The following is a 6,697-nucleotide window of genomic DNA, read 5'->3' on the forward strand; positions in this document are numbered from 1 at the left end:
ATTTTATTTTTGATGATTTCCAATTTTCCTAGATTCATACTTTGTACATTCCATGTTTGATTATTAATAGATGTTTACAGCTGTTTCTCTTCATTTTGAGTTGTGCCCCATTAGCAAATGAAGGTCCCAAGGGCTTTACTCCATTTGTGTCATTTGGTCAACTCTACTTTGAGGAGGTAGCTCTTCCCTAGTCATATTCTGAGTGCCTTTCAACCTGAGGGGCTCATCTTCCAGCACTAAATCTGACAATATTCTGTGCTTTTCATCATTTTTCAATATTCTGATTCTGACAGTGTTCCACTGCTGTTTATAAGGTTTTCAGTGACTAAATATTCGAAAGTAGTTTGTCTCTACTCTATCCTAGTCTGTCTTTGCCTGGAAGTTCAGCTGAAACCTGCCCACAGTGGATGACCCTGCTGTTATTTAAAATACCTGTGGCATAGCTTCCAGAATCACAGCCACATGCAAGCCACTACATTACAACAAACTGACAGATGAGTGGTGAGGGGACAGTGTAGGCTCATGTTAACTTGGGTGATGGGGAAGGCAATATACACAACAAGAGGAAGGTTGGCACAGTAAAGATGAAGACAGTGGAAGACACAGGTAAGAGTGCAAGAGTTAAAGGGAATAGTGGTAAATACTGTTAACTAATGCAACATGGCAGGATTGCAATCATTGTAATGACATGAAGTGTATGATGTGTTGAATGTGGACTGGATCATCTGTTCTATAAACCTTCACTCAATTCATAATAAAAAGTTGGAAAAAAAAACCCAAAAGAAACTGACACTAGGTGGTATAAATTGTTAGGAGTTCAGCTACTAATAAAAAGGTTGATGTTGTAAATCTACCCAGAGGCACACTGAAAGAAAGAAGGTGTGACTATCTGCTTCTGAAAGATTAATCATTGAAAACCCTATGGAATGCATGGGGTCACCATGAATCAGATTTTACTCAATAGCAACTGGGTGTTTTTTTTGGTTTTTTTTTTAATCTATTGGTATTTTGGGGCTGTTCGTTACTGCAGCATAACCTAACCTGTCCTAACTGAAACAAGACCCTCAAAATAACAAATGTCTAGCATATCAGTTAATTGTAGCACATAGAGGAGCCAGAAGATGGCTTAAAAGTTCTCTTTCCCAACCCCAGATGTTCTAATTGGTAAAAGGGATGATTGTCAAATGTGATACTTTTTCAAATTGCCAACCTCCAAGAACTTCTTTTTAGTGTTAAAAAAAAAAAAAATTGTTTTGTTTAAGTCATTGCTCCTCTAGGAGTACCTTTATATATAATGACATATTCATTTCTTACAGGAATTTCCATCCCAGTGGCGTCATTGCAGCTATTTATCTGAGCTGCAGACACAAGGCTATATTGGTTACACTCAGCTCAAATCCAGAGTCCTGGCATCTGCATCTGATCTGATGCCAAAGATACCTTTCCTCCCTTGGTCCTGTGTCATCCCTGAGTCCTGCCAGGGCCTTCTCCCCATTCTCCCCACATTCCTCACCATTGTCACCTGCAGGTCAAGTACAAATCTCTTTGCTGCTGGTGCCCCATGAAGAACAACAGGGACCCAACCTTAGCCCTTGCCTCCTGATGTCTGTGCTTAGGAGTTTATCTTCTGACCTCACAGCCTGCCATGGTGTGCTCTGCCCTTGAGAAGGAGCTAGCTTTTTCCATGTCCCCACTCTCCAGAAGGTGGCTGCTCGGCCTCTACATGCAGAGTCAGCTAGCTCTATTCTTTATGGATTTTGGGAGTCAAGACCAGTAGTTCAGCATCATACCAGTCTTATTTGCTGACTTAGCTTTGAGCTTGGACCCTCCAGGGTTTTTGTTTGTTTTTCTACCTTTGACCAAACCTTGCTTGGATCAGTTCTAAGCACTTAGTCCCATACCCTTGCTTGATTACATTCTCAGTGCCCTAGCTCTGGCCTGGTTTTGACCAACCTATTTATTTATTCAACAATTATTTATTGAACACTATTATATACCAGATACTATACTGGGAGTTGGGTGAACAAAGTGGCACAAATACCTGCCCTCATGGAGCTTACATTCTATAGTTCTCCTTTGAAACCAGACCCCATGGTTGAGTCTCATTTTCTGTTGTTTCCCACCTGCCTTCCTGTCCAACAACCCATTGCTCAAATGAGAAAATATCTGTAACACATCTGCCTCTATTCCTGGCACCTGAAAGACCATGAAACATCATAAAATGAGGTCAATTTTTAGAGCAGACAGAACTGGGGCAAATGTCCCTCCAGCACTTACTAGCTATGTGCCCGTGCTTAAGCCCTAATTTCTTCATCTGTAAAATGGGATGGTAACATTACCTCATCCTTGCAGAGTTGTTGTGAGGGCTGAATATGCTCATATTGGGAAATAATGTCACATCATGCTGTCACCTCCAGGAGGACCCTTATATATAATAACATCTTCCCTTCTTACCTAAATATCCTAATTTCCATCTTGAGTTCCCAGTGGTATCTATGCAACTATTTGTCCATCTGAGCTGCAGACACAAGGCAGATGGTCATATTCATCTCAGAATTCAGAATCATCTAGTGTTATCCCTGAGGCCTGGCCTAGGTTTGTTTAACACATGGTGGTTGTTGTTAAGAGCCATCGAGTTGGTTCCGACACAGAGCCACCCTATGTTGGGTTTCCAAGGAACAGCTGGTGAGCTTGAACTGTCGACCTTGTGGTTCAAATCAATTTTACAGTCCAGTGCATTAACCCACAGCGCCATACCAGGACTCCTTAACACATGGTACATGTGCTGATTTGTGTGTCAGAACCAGGAGACTCATGCAGATGGGCGAGTGACTCAGCATCCAGGAATTGGGAAGAGAGGATAGAAAAGAGTAAAGACAAACAGGTTCTAAACAATAGTTCTCAGCTGGAGCCTAGGAGTTCACAGTAGATGGAGAAGCAGCAGGTGGTGGGTAGTGACTCTTGCTCTATTACTGTAGGGCCCTGTGATTGACAGTAGCAAGGAGAGTGGCAGGTAGCAGGGCTGAGGCAGCACTTAAGTCCCAGGAACAGTGATGGTGAAGGGGCAGGTGCCAAAGAAGGCTGGAGCCCAGATGACAGAGCCTGTGACCACCAAGTCTGCAGACCCGTGGACATCACTGTTCAGCCTTCCTTCTCTCTATCCAGTCCTGGCTGCCTCTCCAAGAACCTCATGCCATTTGTAATCCACCCTTTTCAACCTTCCCTTCTCTTCTACTTCTTTCAGACGAGTATTAGAACATGTTCAAATCTTTCATTGCTTAAAAACAACATATCCAACTCCATGTCCCTTTAGTTCCTGCCCCATCATTTCTCCTTTCCTTCACTGCCAAACTTCTCTATCTCCTTCTCATTTTCCAATTCACTTCAACCTGACTTCTGCACAAAACTCCAATAAAGTTACCAATAACCAATAAATGAAAGACTTGCTATACATCCTAGTATAGGTGGTCTCTGTCTCTGGATCTCTGTCCTAAGCTGCTGCAACAGACATTCAGAAGAAGAAATTTATTTTCTAATAGTTTAAGTAGGAGACTTGCTGTTGTTAGGTACCGTGGAATTGGCTCTGACTCATAGTGACCTTATGCACAACAGAACGAAACACCATCTTGTCCTGCACCATCCTCCTAATCACTGCTGTGTTTCAGCCTATTGCTGTACTCACTGTGTCCATCTGTCTCACTGGAGGGCTTCCTGTTTTTCACTGACCCTCTACTTTACCAAGTATGATGTCCTTCTTCAGGGCTCCTGATAACATGCCCAAAGTATGTGAGATGAAGTTTCACCATCCTCACTTCTGAGGGACTTTCTGTGTTGACTTCTTCCAAGACCTGTTTGTTTATTTTTCTGTTAGTCCTTGGTACCATCAATATTGTTCACCAATACCAACACCCATTTCAAGTGCATCAATTCTCTGGTCTTTCATTGTTCAACTTACACATGTATGTGAAGCAATTGAAAATACCGTATCTTTGCTCTTTAACACTTTGAAGTGTTAAAGGGCTATTTTGCAGCAGATTTGTCCAATGCTCCAATTTTAGGGTACCAGTTTTAAGGAAAGGCTCCCTGTGAGTAGGCTCTGGAGGAGATGCTTATCTCTTTTCTGTAGCTCCAGTGTTCCTCAGTTCCTTGGCCATCTTCACCCACCTACCTTCATCCATTTATTACTTTTTTGTGTCTATCCTATTCTTTGTAGAGTTCAGAAGTGATTAGATTTAGCCCACAACCTACACTGATATGACCTCATTAACACAACAAAGAAACCTTCTTTCCAAATATTATTCTATCCAGAGGCATGGATGGGGGGTGAGGATGCCAACACATATTTTGTGGTGACACAATTCAATCCATAATAACCTCTATTCTCCAAATGTGAAATTTCACAGAGCACTGCCTCCCCTATAATTAGAAAAACAATGATAACCAACATAGGCACCCCATTTCATGGTTCACAAAAAGACTTAACATGTTCCTTACTCAGAATCCTTTACTGTTTCCCAATCACATTTAGAATAATTCCCAGACTGATTTGTACATAGCCTCCCAGATCGAGTTCCTGCCTTTTTCTCTAATCTCATCTTCTACCACTTTGCCCACTTCCCCTTAGTTCTTTTTGGTGCAGGTGGTCCTCCTTAAACACATAAAACTTACTCTTGCCATTCCTGCCTCAGTGCTTTTGTACTTGCTCTTTTCTTTGCCTGAAACATTCCTCTAGATTGCCCAACATAGAAGCCACTGCGTGGGATACCTGAAATGTGGCTTCCAAATTGAGTATAAAATGCACACTGGATTTTGAGGATTTAGTTTACAAAGATTTTTTTAAATCTCATTAATGATTTTTATGTTGATTACATGTTAAAGTGATACTGTTTTGGATATGTTGTGAAAACTGAATATGTTAACAGTTGAAATACATTTTGTTGTTGTTGGTGGTAATGTGCCGTGGATTTGGTTCCGACTCATACAACCCTGTACAGGGTTTCTGAGACTGTAAATCTTTATGGGAGCAGAAAGCCTCATCTTTCTCCCATGGAACAGCTGGTAGTTTTGAACTGCTGACACTGAGGTTTGCAGCCCGATTCATAACCACTATGCTACAGAAATACATTATAGAAGTATATAATTAGAATTAATTTTACCTGTGGTTGTGTGTGTTCTCCCCTGCCCCTTAAAATGTTACTACTAGAAAATTCTAAGTTGCACATATGGTTGCATTATATTGAATTATAAAGCACTAGATATTTATAAGACTGCCTTCCTTAAACTAATTTAACTTTAAAACATTAACTATGCAAAGGCTTTCGATTGTGTGGATCATGAAAAGCTATGGACAACATGGAGAAGTATGAGTATTCTGGAACACTTAATTGTGCTCATGAGGAATCTGTACCTGGACCAAGAGGCAGTTGTTCGAACAGAACATGGTAACACTGAATGGTTTAAAATTAAGAAAGATGTGCGACAAGGTAGTGTTCTTTCACTATACTTATTCAACCTGTATGCTGAGCAAATAATCTGAGAAGCTGGGTTCTATGAAGAAAAACATGGCATCAGGATTGGAGGAAGACTCATTAACAACCTGCGATATGCAGATGATACAACCTTGCTTGCTGAAAGTGAAGAGGACTTAAAACATTTACTGATGAAGATCAAAGAGCACAGCCTTCGGTATGGATTACATCTCAATGTCAAGAAAAAAATCCTCACGACTGGACCAATAAACAACGTTCTTCTCAATGGAGAAAAGATTGAAGTTGTCAAGGACTTCATTCTTCTTGGATCAACTATCAACACTCATGGAAGCAGCAGTCAAGAAATCAAACGACATATTGCATTAGGCAAATCTGCTGCACAGGAACTTTTTAAAGTGTTGAAGAGCAAAGATGTCAGCTTGAGGACTAAGGTGCACCTGACCCAAGCCATGGTATTTTCAATAACCTCATATGCATGGGAAAGCTGGACAGTGAATAAGGAAGACCGTAGAAGAATTGATGCTTTTGAGTTATGGTGTTAGAGGAGGATAGTGAAAGTTCCATGGGCTTCCCAAAGAACCAATAGATCCGTTTTGGAAGAAGTGCAGCCAGAGTGCTCCTTGGAAGCCAAGATGGCCAAATTTTGTCTCTCATACTTTGGACATATTGTCAGGAAGAACCAGTCACTCGAGAAGGTTGGTAAGGTGGAAGGTCAGAGAAAAAGAGGAAGACTCCCAACAAGATGGATTGGTCAAGTGGCAGCATCAATGGACTCAAGCGTGGCAACAGTAGTGAGGTTGGCCCAGGATCGGGCACTGTTTCATTCTGCTGTGCATAGGGTCGCTATGAGTCGGTACCGACTCGATGGCACCTAATAACAGCAACAACAATATAGGGTTGCTATGAGTCAGAATCAATTCGGTGGCAGTGGGGTTTTTTTGATGTGGGCTAAGATATACTGAATGTTATTGAATCACACATGCAAAATAGCTGAATTGGTATATGTTTTACTGTGTATATTTTCACCATAATATTTGTAAAGTTCTGTGTGGTTCATTTTGAGTTTGAGGTGCCAGTCCTGGTGTGTCACTGTAGGGTAAGCACTGAACTGTAAGCCACAAATTCCAAGGATCAACCCACCAACTGCTCCTCAGAAATCCTAGCACTTACCAACAACAACAGTAATTAGATATCCAGGTGGAATGGGG

Source organism: Chrysochloris asiatica, unplaced genomic scaffold, assembly GCF_000296735.1.
Source record: "Chrysochloris asiatica unplaced genomic scaffold, ChrAsi1.0 scaffold00106, whole genome shotgun sequence".
In the NCBI taxonomy this organism is placed as follows: domain Eukaryota; kingdom Metazoa; phylum Chordata; class Mammalia; order Afrosoricida; family Chrysochloridae; genus Chrysochloris; species Chrysochloris asiatica.